The 15,443-nt window shown below is 37.5% G+C and overlaps 1 pseudogene; it reads right to left on the reverse strand.

The window, feature by feature from the left end:
- Positions 1 to 14,020: 14,020 nt before the first annotated feature.
- On the reverse strand, positions 14,021 to 14,966 carry LOC143638700 (E3 ubiquitin-protein ligase RNF115 pseudogene; annotated as a pseudogene).
- Between the last annotated feature and the right edge of the window lie 477 nt (positions 14,967 to 15,443).

Raw genomic sequence — 15,443 nt, forward strand, 5'->3', positions numbered from 1 at the left:
TTGGTTATAAGAAGAAATTGTAAAAGTAGTTTTGACTATAGGGTAATTCTTGAGTACTCAGCTCACAAATCTTTCTATTATTCTGACAGTTGAATGTTTAAGCTATATTTGAAATTAGTGTCCTGTCCTGGTATAACTACTTTGATATCCCAACAGATTCTTAGTTTGTTGTTTTGTTCCTTTGCCATGAGGAAATAGCTGTCTAGAGTTCCATTCTCTTGTCCATATGATATGTTATGGATTCTAGAGAATTTTATGTGTTCTTTGAATATGGCAAAAATTGCCTGCTTGTTATAAACATCAATTTTGGGGAGATAGTCATGATGTTGTGTTTATGTACCATCTGTAAATCTACCTCTTCCACTTTTGCCTGAAGATGTACTTGGGAATAGGGTGTTTCATCACTTAAGCAATTTTCCACAAAATATCAGAAATAAATAAGAGGAGAAAGAAGTACACTCAAGTGAAATGTATTGAATATAATTATGTAACTACAGAAATTGAACTTGGGAGAGAAAAGATTTTTTTTATAAGATGCTCCAAGGGAAATACAAAATGTCCCATTTTAGTATAAAGAGAAAACAGGAATGAAGTGTTCGAAAGCTATTAACAGTCCATAGGTGCAACTTGAACAAAACTACTTGTTTCTGATAAAATAACAATAGTTCTTCTAAGTGAAGGGAAGAATGGAGGAACTCCTGATTGGTGGAGGGGAGTGAAAGGAGGGGAGGGGGTAAAGGGGTGAGAAAGATGGTGGAATGAGAAGGTCATTACCCTAGGTACATGTATGATTGCATGAATGGTGTGACTGTACATTGTGTACAACCAGAGAAAAGAAAAAATTGTGCTCTATTTGTGTACAATGAATCAAAATGCATTCTGCTGTCATGTATAATTAATTAGAACAAATTTTTAACAATAAGTGTTGGCGAGGATGTGGAGGAAAAGGCACACTCATACACTGCTGGTGGGACTGCAAGTTGGTGCAGCCAATGTGGAAAGCAGTATGGAGATTCCTTGGAAAATTGGGAATGGAACCACCATTTGACCCAGCTATCCCTCTCCTTAGTCTATACCCAAAGGACTTAAAAATAGCATACTACAGGGACACAGCCACATCAATGTTTATAGCAGCACAATTCACAATAGCTAAACTGTGGAACCAACCTAGATGCCCTTCAGTGGATGAATGGATAAAGAAAATGTAATATATATATATATATATATATATATATATATATATATACACACACACACACACACACACACACACACACACACACACACAATGGAATCTTACTCAGCATTAAAAGAGAATAAAATCATGGCATTTGCAGGTAAATGGATGGACTTGGAGAATATCATGCTAAGTGAAGTTGGACAATCCCCCAAAACCAAAGGCCAAATGTTTTCTCGGATATGTGGATGCTGATCTATAATGGGGATGAGGGGGGAAGCATGGGCGGAATGGAGGAACTTTGGATAGGGCAAAGAGGAGGGAGGGGAAGGGAGGGGGCATGGGTGTAGAGTAGATGGTGCAATGAGATGGACATCATTACCCTAAGAATGTGTATGAAGACATGAATGGTGTGATTCTACTTTGTGTAAAACTAGAGACATGAAAAAAACTGTGCTCTATATGTATGCTATGAATTGAAATGCATTCTGCTGTCATTGTATAACAAATTAGAACACATAAATAATTTTTAAAAAAGGCAATCTGCAAAAGCTCTGAGTTGTACAATTTCATTTACATAACATTCTTGAAATGATAAAAATGTAGAAATGTAGAACCTGGTAACCCGAGTTAAAGAAGTGGGAGCAGGAAGGGAAGTAGAGTACATAGGATTGCACAGCTTGAGGAATCCTTATGGTGATGGGAATGATTTGGATCTCAAGTCAATCTGTGTCAATGTCACAATTGTGCTGTTGTATATAGCTTTGTGAAATGTCATACAAAGAAAATGGATGAAGGGTTCATGGAATCTCTTTGTATTATTTCTTACAACTGCATCTGGTAGTATAATTATCTTTATTTATTTTTATGTGGTGCTGAGGATCAAACCCAGGGCCTCACATGTGCTAGGCAAGTGCTGTGCCACTGAGCCACAACCCCAGCCCAGTTTGATTATCTTTTTTTTTTAATATTTTATTTTTTAGTTATAATTGGACACAATACCTTTATTTTATTTATCTATTTTTTATGTGGTGCTGAGGATCGAACCCAGAGCCTCACACATGCTAGGTGAGTGCTCTACTGCTGAACCACAACCCCAGCCCCCCAGTTTGGTTATCTTAAAATAAAAAAAAAAGTAATTTAAAAAATTATCTATGGGGCAAACATCATATTTCTGTTGGACCTTGCATCTGTAAGAAAATTTCAAGGACAACACGAGGTAGAAGAATTTGTATCACATGGAATCTAGAAAAATGCCTAATAGAATGGAACAGACACTTCACAGAAGAAAAAGTATGATCAGTCAACTAATATATGAAAAATTGTTCAACATCACTAGCAATTAGAGAAATTCAAATTAAAACTACACTGAGATTTTGTCTCACTCCAGTCAGAATGGCAATTATCAAGAATACAAGTAACAGCCAGACAGGATGGTGCCCACCTGTAATCCCAGAAGCTCAGGAGGCCAAGGCAGGAGAATTGCGAGTTCAAAGCCAGCCTCAGCAAAAGCAAGGTGCTAAGCAACTCAGTGAGACCCTGTCTCTTAATAAAATACAAATAGGGCTAGGGATGTGGCTTAGTGGTCAAGTGCCTCTGATTTCAATTCCAGGTAACCACCCCCCCCCCCAAAAAAGGAAAAAAGAATACAATCAACAATAAATGTTGGTGAGAATGTGGGGGGAAAAGATATACTCATACATTGCTGGTGGGACTGCAAATTGGTGCAGCCACTCTGGAAAGTAGTATGGAGATTCTTCAGAAAACTTGGAATGAACCATCCTTTGACCCAGTTATCCCACTTCTTGGTATCTACCCAAAAGACTTTAAATCAGCATATTATAGTGATGCAGCCACATCAGTGTTTATAGCAGCTCAGTTTACAACAACTAACCTATGGAAACAACCTAGGTATCCTTGAATGGATGAATGGATAAAGAAAATGTGGTATACAGACACAATGGAATATTACTCAGCCTTAAAGAAGAATGAAATCATGGAATTTGTCAATAAATGGATGGAATTGGAGAGTATAATGTTAAGTGAAATAAGGAAGAGTGGCGTTTCACTGGATTGGACAGGGGAGGAATGGAGGGGGAATGGGAATGGGAAAGACAGTAGAATGAATCAGACATAAATTTCTATGTTCATATTTGAATACACAAGCAGTGTGGCTCTGCATCATGTGCAACCACAAAATGAGAAGTGATACTCCATGTATGTATGATCTGTCAAAATACATTCTACTATCATGTATAACTAAAACCACAAGATAAAAATATTCTAAAAGAAACAATTTTTTGAAATATTTATTTTTAGTTGTAGTTGGACACAATAACTTTATTTTATTTATTTATTTTTATGTGGTGCTGAGGATCGAACCTAGGGCCCTGCATGTGCGAGGTGAGCACTCTACCGCTGAGCCACAACCCCAGCCCCATTAAAAGAAAAATTTAAAATTTTTTTTAAATAACAAATTAGAATGAATGAAAAAAATATAAGTAAATAAATAATTTAATCCCCCCCCCCAAAAATGTGCCAGAATGAAGCTATGATGTGGCCTTTTGCCAATTACCTTGTCCTTAGTTAATTTGTGATTGTCACTATGCTTTAGCTACCACCACACCATCCTCTAGCATATGATTTGTGTGGTGAGGATAGGCATGTGGTATTTTGATGTTGAAAGCGATCTTTGGCACCTTCTTCTTAGTTCTTTGCTGCCTTTAAATAATTATTGTGTCAGGCTGTGCACTTAATTCTGGAATATACAATCTAAAAGGGAAGACCCACATATAGGCAAATCATGCCAAGCTCAGACAAACTGTGATAGGCAATAGAAGGATGAAGTACTGCAAGGATGTTAGGAACTGCAGTTTGGGGAAGGCAGACGGAGTCAGTGGCATCTGCACTGAGCCTTGAAGGATAATTAGCACTCAGGGTCTGGTAAGAAGTTGATTTTTTATGGCATTATGGCTTCCTGATTTGGGAAAAAGATGAACCAAGAAAGTGAGGTGATAGTTTGGTTATTTCATCAGAATAAGAAGTTTACCCAGGTATGGTCTCACATGCCTGTAATACCAACTACAGGGAGGCTAAGGGAGGAGGATTGCGAGTTTGAGGTCAGCCTGGGCAACTTAGTAAGACCATGTCTCAAAATAAATAGCTGGGGTTGTAGATTGGTGGTATAGTGCCTGAGTTCAATCCACAGGACCATAAAAAGAATAAGAAGTTTAACTTTTGAGTCTTAGTAGAGATGGTCAGAGCTGCACTTGAAGAATAGTCTGCCCCTGAGAGTGGAGTACACTAGAGAAAGGGCAAGATCAGAGAAATCACCTTTTTGATCAGTCATCCTCAGCACCACCAGTGCAGTCACTCTCCACCCCTACTTGTCTGCATTTGGCTTACTCTCCCAATGACTAAGAAAATAGAACCCATAACTTTTATCTATCTAGCATCCAATATTTGATTAGGCACTCACACGAGGATATTCTTTATGTTCTCACTTACCTGAATCTGGCAGGACCAGGAAAGATCAAAGATTTTTGTTCCAGGTTTCATCTTTCTTATCTAAAATATGTAAAATAAGCCAGGGCCCTGTGACTCAGGAGGCTGAGGCAGGAGGATCACAAGTTCAAAGCCAGCCTCAGCAACTTAATGAGGTCCTAGGTAACTTAGCAAGACCCTGTCTCAAAATAAAAATAAAAAATGCAAAGGGGGGATGTGGCTCAGTGGTTTCATGTCCCTAGGTTCAATCCCCAGTAACAATAAATAAATAAATAATAAATAAATATTTTTAAAAATTATTGAAAGTATAGATATGTGGGCTGGGGCTGGGGCTCAGAGGAAATGCACTTGCCTAGCATGTGTGAGGCACTGGGTTCGATCCTCAGCACCACATAAAAATAAAACAAAAGTATTGTGTCCACCTACAACTAAAAAAAAAAATAAATGTTTTTTTTTTTAAAGTATAGATATGTGTAGGATTTATGAATGTGGAGTTTTCTGTTTTTGTTTTGCTTTACTGGGATAGTTTCTGGCATTTGTAGTTAACTTTATTATTAGTTTTAATGGAGGTAAACAAAGGGGTGAAAAACCTCAAAGAGACAGATAATTAAAACTTCTGTTATTTCACTTTGTGAGCCCTTTTTGATATATCCTTTCCTTATATCAAAAGAATAGCCTGAGGATAGGAAAAGGAAGGTATAAATTTGCTTTCCTCTATTTAGGAGGAATAAGGAACTGCCTTCCACAGCATCCATCTATATTTTTAAAGTGTTCAAAAGAGTCTGACATTTGTTTAGAAACTATATCTATAGTGTATATTGCTTAGATTATTATTCCTGCCTCTCATGACCTCTTGGGAACAGCTCTATCTTCGGAAGGAAATTGCTGCTGCTGCTTCTCAAACCAAGTTATTCTAGTAGAGCAGTCAATTTTCCTTGGTCATAGAGGTAGGCACGTTTCAGTCAGCTTTTTTGTCACTTTGACCAAAACAAACAACAACAACAAAAAAAAAAAACCATGAGAAGAACAATTTTAGAAGAAAACTTTATTTGATGCTCACATTTCAGAGATCTCAGATGTTCTGCTTTACGTGAGGCCCAGAGCCAACTCCATTGCTCTGGGCCTCAAGTGAAGCAGAACATCAAGTTGGAAAGGTGTGGCAGAAGAAAACAGCTAAGGACAGGATAAGCATGAAGCAGAGAGAGCTCCACTCATCAAGAACAAAATATATACCCCCAAAGCCCCCGCATGACCCACCTCCTCCAGCTATACCCTGTCTGCCTACAGTCGCCACCCCTAATCCCTATTAGGTGATTAATGCACTGATAAGGTTAAGGCTCTCCTAACCCAATCATTTCACCTATAAACTTTCTTGCATTATCTCACACGTGAGTTTTTGGGGGATACCTCATATAAATATAACAACACACAAAGGAGAGAATGGAACTATGAAAGAGGGGCAACTGCATGGTATTTGAGGTTTCAATTCCAAGTGTTCTGAGGCCAGAAACATCCACATTCTTTGGTTTGCTTATGTGAGCCATTAATTTCCCTTTTTGTATATAAGATTAATCTTGAATTTTGGTCACCTATTAAAAAATACCTAAAGAAAACACTCCTACTCTTTCATTCCTACCTCAACTGCCCTCTTTAATATTCTCATGACCTCTTATTTCTACTATTAAAGGAATCTTCTGACAGTCCCCTCATATTCATCAAGAAAATAAATATTCAATTTTATCTAACTTTATTGCAGGACTATATTCATGTGCACATGACCTGTGCTCATGCATAGGGTCCCATTTTTAGAAAGGCTCTGTGCTTAGTTTAATGCTTTGCTGTTGAAAACTTGAACTTCTTAATAATTATATCTCTGATCTGTTTTCTCTAGGGGAAGTCCAATGGGACAATGAAGCAGGTACATATGCCAGGCCTGGCATTAGGACTCCAGGCTCCATAGGCAGAGGTTGTGTGCATGCTGAGCAATTGGCATAGCTGCCAGGGCACATATGTATATGTTCAGTGCAGTCTGGGCAGCATGTATCAGTGAAGTGACAGGGCTCAAATTAGGAGCAGTGATGGTATCAGCAGCTGGGGATCAGGGAGAGAGATAGTAGTCCACATGGGGACGTGCTGGGAACCAAAGTGGGATGTTGACTTGCCCATCTGTCCCCAGAGCCTGTCCTTGCAGCATCTGCACGAATATTAAACTCTCTGGCTTGAAAACCAGGATAGAAGCTGCCTGTGTTCAAGCAGGAAAGGTTTTGAGTAAATCATTTCCAAATGAAAGCATATACATACATGGACATTGTACTAACACATACCAGGGAGAGTTACTAGAATTCTTCAAAAAATTTAGAATCTCTGGTCTTGAAAATTGCTGCAACACCAGTCGTGGTGGCACACACCTGTAGTCCCAGCAGCTCAAAGGCTGAGGCAGGAGGATCATGAGGTCAAAGCCAGCCTCAGCAATTTAAACAGGCTCTGAGACCTTGTCTGTAAATAAAATATTTTTTAAAAGGACTGGGGATATAGCTTAGTTGTTGAACCCCCCGGGTTCAATCTCTAGTAAAAAACAGAAAAGAAAAGAAAGAAAAAGAAAACTGCTACAATGTTAAAAAATCAGCTGGGCATGATGGTTTACGCCTGTAATCCCAGCAGATTGGGAAGATGAGGCAGGAGGATTCTGAGTTCAAAGTCAGCCTTAGCAACTTAATGCGAACTTGAGAAACTCAATGAGACCCTGTCTCTAAATAAAATACATAAAAGAGCTGGGGATGTGGCTCAGTGATTAAGGGCCCCTGGATTCAATACCAAAAAAACAAAAACAAAAAACAAATATTCATGTGCTAGAAGTAGGAATCAAATTTATAGATCAATGTATTTCATGGGAAACAACATGATTTTCATGTGAAGTCCTGGATCCTAGTGTTTTTAGTTCTCTGGTTGAACTATGAGATATAATAGTCTATGGGGAAAATCCAATGTATATAAAACTTCCAGAATGGAGATAGATATGAAGATAATGAAATGTCTAGACCAGAGCTGACCAATAGTATTTTTTGCAGTGTTTCCCAGTTCAGTAGCTACTTGCCTGATGTGGCTTTTGAGTACATCAACTGTGGCTGGTATGAGTGAGGAAGCAAATATTTAATTTTAATTAATTTAAATTTAAATAACCACAAATGGCTAGAGGCTAGTGTGATGGACAGCAAAGGTCTACACACTGTGATATACAGGGAACCCTTGAAAGAAATGAGTATGTTTATTTTGACGAGAAAGACTTGAGAACAATACGTTGGCTATTTTCAAACAAGAAGGGTTGTCAATTGGTTGTTTAGTTAAACTCAGTGTGGTTCCACAAAGAAGAAGTAGAACTCATGAGTGAATGGTTACACAAGGACAAATTTTGTACTTTAAATAAAGAAATTTCTAACAACTAGTGTATCCAAGATGCAGTGGATGACTAGACTAGATCCTTCCAAAGTCCCTTTCCAATGCTGCACATTTATGATTCTGTGATCTAAATGTTGGGAATGATGTGCTATGGAGAGAATTTGTTTCCGGGTAGATAGCTATGCAATACTAAAGTCATTTAGGCACACAAGCTAGGTGGCCTTGTCTATTTTTCTATTAGATCCTGGGTGAAAATATATTCTGTCAATCTTTGAGATTAATAGTTCTATTTTCTACTCCTTCACTTCCGAGCCTTGATAGGTTTCTAATGTTATGTTTTTAAAACACGGGCAGGTAAATATTGTGAATCATGTGATTCCTAGATTGGACAATGTACTTCCAGTAAGAGTATAATCTGACTAGATGAAAGCAGTTGCCATAATCAGTTTCTGTGTTTGCATTTCTGTAATCATATCTTTTGTGCGATATTGCACTTGAAAAAAAATTATAAAGTTAAAATAATTACATATTTTATTTAACAATTCAAAAGCAATGGAAAATTAAATGATTCAACAATAAATATTTAGAGTGTACACTGCTCCAAGCAGTATGCAGACACTGTGGATACTGTGGGAGACACAGCATGGTCTTTACACTTGTGCAGCTTTTAGTTAAATGGAGAGGACAGACAAGTAAACTAGCAATCACAGTTTGGAAATGAATGCTATGTTGAGAGGGGGAGCACAGAAAAGGGTGCTTAATCTATTCTGGGCTTGGAAAGATGTGGAATGGGAGCAACATGGATTATTACACACATTTCTATATCAGCTGAAATATGACATTTCTCATTTAATATGTGAACATGGTATTTCACCTGGGCTCGTTTGGCCTCAGATCTCTCCCCCGTTCTTCTCCTGTTCTGCCCTATTCTACATGTAGTCTGACCCCTGCAGGCTCCAAAGACTACCCAGTATGTTGTGGCCATCTTGGTTCAGCCAACAGACAGAGCAACAAAAGATTAGAACCCAGAAGGATAGAGTATCCAGGCTTTTTCTCTTTCTCTTTCTTTTGTACCAGATGACTTTTCCTTCAATGGCTACATATTCTTCGTAGCTCCAGCCCCATCAGATTAGCCCACTGTGGCCCTCCAACCTGTGGAACTTAATACCTAGTTCCCAGTAACACTCTTTCCTCTGTCCCTCCATCCTATAGGTGGGAGTGATTTCCTTATGTTGAAAATTGGGTTTCCCAACTCTCCCATTTGGCTTCTGCATCACTTGCATAACTAATTCCCTGCATTAAATTCCATATGTATCGAATATCTTCTATGGTTTCTTTTTTCCTGGACAATCCCTCTTTATTAATATTTATTTTTTTTTGTTTTAGGCGGACATAATATCTTTCTTTTACATTTATGTGACACTGAGGATTGAATCCAGTGCCTCATACATGGTAGGTGAGTGCCCTATGTCTGAGTCACAGCCTCAGTCCACAATCCCCCCCTTTTTAAAAAAATTGTAGTTGTAGATAGACAGCATGCCTTTATTTATTTGCTTAATTTTTGTATGTGCTGTGAAGGATCAAACCCAATGCCTCACACGTACTCTGCCACTGAGCCCCAGCCCCAGCCCCAATCCCTTTTACATGCAGCCTATAATATTGACTGATTTTTCCAGTATTAGACTCCTTCACATTCCTGGGATAAACCAATTTATTATCAGATGTTAAATATGTTTTTTAAGAGAGAGAGAGAGAATATTTTTAATATTTATTGTTCAGTTCTCGGTGGACACAACATCTTTGTTTGTATGTGGTGCTGAGGATCAAACCCGGGCCGCACCCATGCCAGGCAGACGCGCTACCGCTTGAGCCACATCCCCAGCCCCAGATGTTAAATATGTTTAAGTCTCTTCTATAATTAATTAAAAAAAAAAAAAAAACAGCAAACAGAATACCACTGGATCTTGAAACTGCCACATACATCTCATTGTCTTATAGTTTACTCAAAAATAATTTTACTCTTCCTAGCATATATATAGATAGATAGAGATATATATGTATATATACACATATATATACACATACATATATACGCATATATGTATACACATATATATAACATAAAATATATATTATAATAAATATATTAGCATAATTATATATATTATAATAAAATAATTTTACTGTACTCTTATTTATATATAAATTCAAATAGTACAAGTTATAGTGTGGTATATTTAACTTGTAAAAACATGAGGCAATATACTTAAATCCATATAATACTACCAGTATGAAGCAACCCAAGTGCTACTCAGAGGGAAATGTACAATCTTAGGTATATTAGAAAAACATATTTAGGAATCAAGGCTATCCAAGAAGCTGGAGAATTAATAGTATGTTAAACCTAAAGTAGCAGAAGGTAGGAAGTAATAAAATTAAATGTAGAAGTAATAAAATAGAAAATGATAGACCAAATAACAAAAGTTAGCTATTTGACAGGGCTGGGAGCTAAGGCTCAGCAGTAATGCACTTGCCTGGCATGGGTGAGGCATTGAGTTTGATTCTCAGCACCACTTATAAATAAATAAAATAAAGGTCTATCAGCAACTAAAAAAAATTTTTAAAAGTTAGCTATTTGAAAATACTTACAAAATGTACATTTTGCTGGCTGGAGTTGTAGCTCAGTGGTAGGATGGTTGCCTTGCATGTGTGAGGCATTGGGTTTGATTCTCACCACCACATACAAATAAATAAAATAAAGGTCCCCTGAACAACTAAAAAAATATTTTTAAAAATGGACATTTTGCAAATATGATAAATTACTAAAGAAAACAGCACAAATAAACAATACATGCTAAATAAAATTCTACAAAATATAGACATAAAAAGACTTATATGTTGTAAGAGAATATAATAAATGTATTTCATCTTTCCTTCAGGATAATGAAATGATGGGCAAGTAAATATTTCTACTTATAGCATTATTTCAGTTAACAAACTAAGAAGAGATGAAAAGAATTATCGCAGGGCACAGTGGCACCTGCCTGTAATCCCAGAGGCTTGGGAAGCTGAGGCAGGAGGATCCTAAGTTCAAAGCCAGCCTCAGCAAAAGTGAGGCCCTAAGCAACTCAGTGAGACCCTGTCTCTGAATAAAATACAAAATAGGGCTGGGGATGTGGCTCAGTGGCTGAGTACCCCTGAGTTCAATCCCCAGTACTCCCCCCCTCCAAAAGAAAAAAAGAAAAAAAAGCAACAGAATTATCACTCTGTTAATGGGTTAATGGATACTGGTGATGATCAACAATATCTGCCAACATCAGCACAAAGGGAGTCAACCAGACCTTCTGTGCCTTCAAATGAAAGTACACAGCATCACCTATAAATGGTTTTGAAAAATAAGAAAACAAAAATCTGACCAAGCTTCAAGCTCTTTCAATTTAAATAAATATAGGGAGATGAAGATCATGTAAAGGATACCAAAGTATTGCAATCAGTAAAATCTAGACTATGGGAGACAGAACAAAGACCTATGCTTTTTTGTTTTTTCCATTTGTTTTTGTTTTGGTATGAGGGATTCAACCCAGCAGCACTTAAACACTGAGCAACATCCCCAGCCTTTTTTATATTTTATTTAGAGACAGGGTCTTGCTAAGTTGCTTAGGGCCTCACTAAGTTGCTGATGCTGGCCTTGAATTTGCAATCCTCCTGCCTCAGCCTTCTGAGCCACTGGGATTACAGGTGTGTGCTAAGGTGCCCAGCTGTGGTTTTTTAAATTAATGAACAATACAAATTAATTACCAGGAAAAAAGGGGGGATATAGGGAGGACCCATAGCTTACAAATGACTTAGAAGGGACTGGGGTTGTGGCTCAGAGTTAGAGTGCTTGCCTAGCACATGTGAGGCACTGGTTTCAATCCTCAGCACCACACAAAAATAAATAAAGATTCTGTGTACATCTACAACTAAAAAAGTTTTTTAAAAAGAATGCATATTGAAATACTCAGAGAAGAAATGATGTGATGTCTTAGATTTGCTTCACATTATTCCAGTAGCAGAGATAAGGGTGGGTGATATCTATGATTGTTGACACATAGTGGCAGGTATATTGGATTATTATGCTGTTTCCTCTACTGGTTCTGGTTTGAGAGCTTCCATAATGATAAAAGTTATTATAACTATCACGCCATTAAATTTCAAATCCTAAGTAAAATTGATCACTTTTAGAGTAAAAATGACTAAGCCAGTTCATAAAGAAATAGACTAGTTCTTCTTGATTAAATAAAGTAGATGAGAACACCACCATTACCACCACCCTCAGCCACCATGAAAAGAACTAAGCCAAGCTCACTTACATGGCAGGAAATAATGCTAAATAGATGAATAATAGCATATTAAAACAGCCATGAATTAAATGAACAAGTAAACTATGTCTGAGGAATGAAAACATGATTTAACATTAGAAAACACTTTCTACTGTAATTCTGTAACAAATTAGAAGAATGTATTAATTTTCTAGGACTGCTACAATAAAGTACTACAGACTGAGTAGTTTAAGAAGTAGAAGTTTATTTCCTCAGTTCTGGAAGCTTGAAGTCCAACATGAAGGTATCAGAAGGGTTGGTTTCTTCAGAAGCCTCTTTATTTGGCTATAGATGGCTGTCTTCTCTCTGCATATTCACAGTCTTCCTTCTCTGTGTATGTGTGATAATCCATTTTCACTGGCCATATTGGATTAAGGCCTATCTATATGAAATCATTTGACCTTGCCATACCTCTTTACAGGCCCTGTCTCCAGTTAGAAGCATGTTCTGAGGTACTGGAGGTTAGGGTTTCAACATATGAATATGGGAGAACACAATTTAGCCCATAGCAAGAAAAAAATATTTGATTGCATCAATGGGTAGAGAAGAAAACCTTTGAAAGAAATTCAACACTAGTTCCAGGTAAATTTTCTAGCAAACTTAGAAGGAAATTTTCATTTCTTAAAATCTACAGCAAACATACTTAAATGTGTATGTGTTATTTGTGGATGTGCCCTTTTCAATTTCTTTCACCAGTGTATTGAATTTTCATCTAGTAGGTTTTCCACTTTTATCAGTTATTATTTATTCCTAGGTATTTATTTTTTGTAGCTTTGGTGAATAGAAGTGCTCTCATTGTTTCTTTCTCAAGAACTTTGTTATTGGTGGCTAAAAGTACTACTAACTTCTGTATGTTGATTTTGTCCTGAAATTTCACTGAATGTGTTTCATTTCTAATAGTCTTCTGGTGGAGTCTTTAGATTTTTCTAAATATAGAACCATGTCATCTGCAAACAGGCATAATTTGACTTTCTCCCTTCTTATTCATATGCTTTCATTTCCTTCTCTTTTCTGACTGCTCTGGCTAAAACTTCCAGTACTGTATCAAATAAAATCTGTGTAAGTGGACACTCTTATCTTGTTCCAGATCTTGGAGGATATGTTTTCAGGTTTCCCTACTCAGTAGGATGTTGGATGCAGGTTTGTCATATTCAGCCTTTATTATGTTGAGTTATGATCCTTCCATATTTAACTTGTTCATGGAAGGAGGTTGAATTTTATTGAATGCTTTTTCTGCATCAATTGAGATAATCACATGATTTTTATCCTTTATTCTGTTGAGGTGATGTATTATGTTTATTGATTTGTATATGTGGAACAATCCTTGCATCCCTGAGATAAATCCCACTTGATCACAGTGAATGATTATGTAATATGCTGTTAGGTTCAATTTGCTAGTATTTTTTTTTTCTATCTGTAGATACTATCTTAGAGAAGAAAAACACTCATTGCATTAACATTATGGGTTGGAGTTTCTTATGTGATTCCCAAATCCATCTATGATTTTTTTGTTTTGATACAATTTATAGCCATGGTAAGAAGACTATCACAGACAGGCCTGGTTCAAGTGTGGTCTTTAGTTTCAGTAAGTCCATCCGTCATGTAGTTGGCTGTCACTGCTAAATCTATTGCTTGCAGAAGCCTCAGAGCTCCGGGTTTGCAGAGTAGAATGCTCACCATTTAAGCTTTTTCCACATACAGGACATGTGTCATGTAGTTCTACCCATGGTACAATACAACTGCTGTGGAAGAAGTGATTGCTATAACTACTGGACTTCTTTTTCAATTGTGTAATCTTCTTGGCATACTAGACATTCTAAACCCACATCAACTTTTACTCAGTTACTATCACTGTTAGAAGAGATAAAATTATTTTTTCCTCATTGACTAGGGGAGACCCTATGTTTTCCAGTTGTCCTAAAAGCTGAATTACAATGGCATCAAACACTATTTGACCCCAAGCACAGTTCCCAGGGTTGAAGTGCAGTATCCTGCTCCAATAAAAAGTGTATGGGAATCCAAGAATTGCAGAATTTGCAAAAATCCTGCAAGCATATGTTTTATTTCCTTGATAACTAGAGATCTGTCAGGATGAGTATTTCTTTGAGACCTATAACTCTGAGTCATTGGCAGCCTTGAAGTCTGACTTTGTCCCAAGAAGTCGGTGTGAGTTTGGTGACCCTTCTCATTAGCTTTGTTATCTCGGTCTAGTAGATTGCTACTTAGAAATGATCTAAACTCTTGGAAAAACATCATGTGATCCAAATGGCCTCAAAGCTCTGTGAAATGTGTTGATTTGCTATTTTTTATCAAGCTGCTACCACCACCTGAAAAAAAAACAGTAATTTGGGGCTGGAGTTGCCCTTGCAAAAGTGGCTTAAAAACCCATGTGTGGCTACAGCGGCACCCATGTCTGCCCAAGTCACTGAACCCTCCACCAATTTTCTCTCTGCCATAGCTGTGTGAGAGAGTGGCCAGCCAGTCCCTGACCAGGTCACCACCTTCTCACTGCTACCTCCTTGGTGCATCCCGCAGCTCCAATGTCCATAGGACCCAGAGAGGTGGCATCCTAGGCAGGGACCCAGCTGCCCACTTTCTAGCACCTAAGAGAAGTAGGAAAAAAGAGTCCCTCAATTTTCTAGTATTTTCTTGAGACTTTATTTGTACCTATGTTCATCAAGGATATTGCTCTGCAGTTTTCTTTGTTATTGTATCTATAACAGAGTAGTGTGGCTCTTATAGAATGAGGTTGGAATAGTTCCAAGAGAAATGATTTTAGTTCTTCCTTAAATGTTTGGTCAAAAATCTGAAAATAAATCTACCATATGATCCAAGTGTCCCCTTTCTGCATTTATATCCAAGGGTAATGAAATCAGCATGCCAAAACGATGCCTGTACTCCCATGCTTATTGTGGTGGTATTCACAATAGGTAAGATATAGCAAAAACTGAGGTGCTAACTGATGTGTGAATGGATACAGAAAATGTGCATGTATACACAATGGA

This window comes from Callospermophilus lateralis, chromosome X (genome assembly GCF_048772815.1).
Source record: "Callospermophilus lateralis isolate mCalLat2 chromosome X, mCalLat2.hap1, whole genome shotgun sequence".
Taxonomy (NCBI): Eukaryota; Metazoa; Chordata; class Mammalia; order Rodentia; family Sciuridae; genus Callospermophilus; species Callospermophilus lateralis.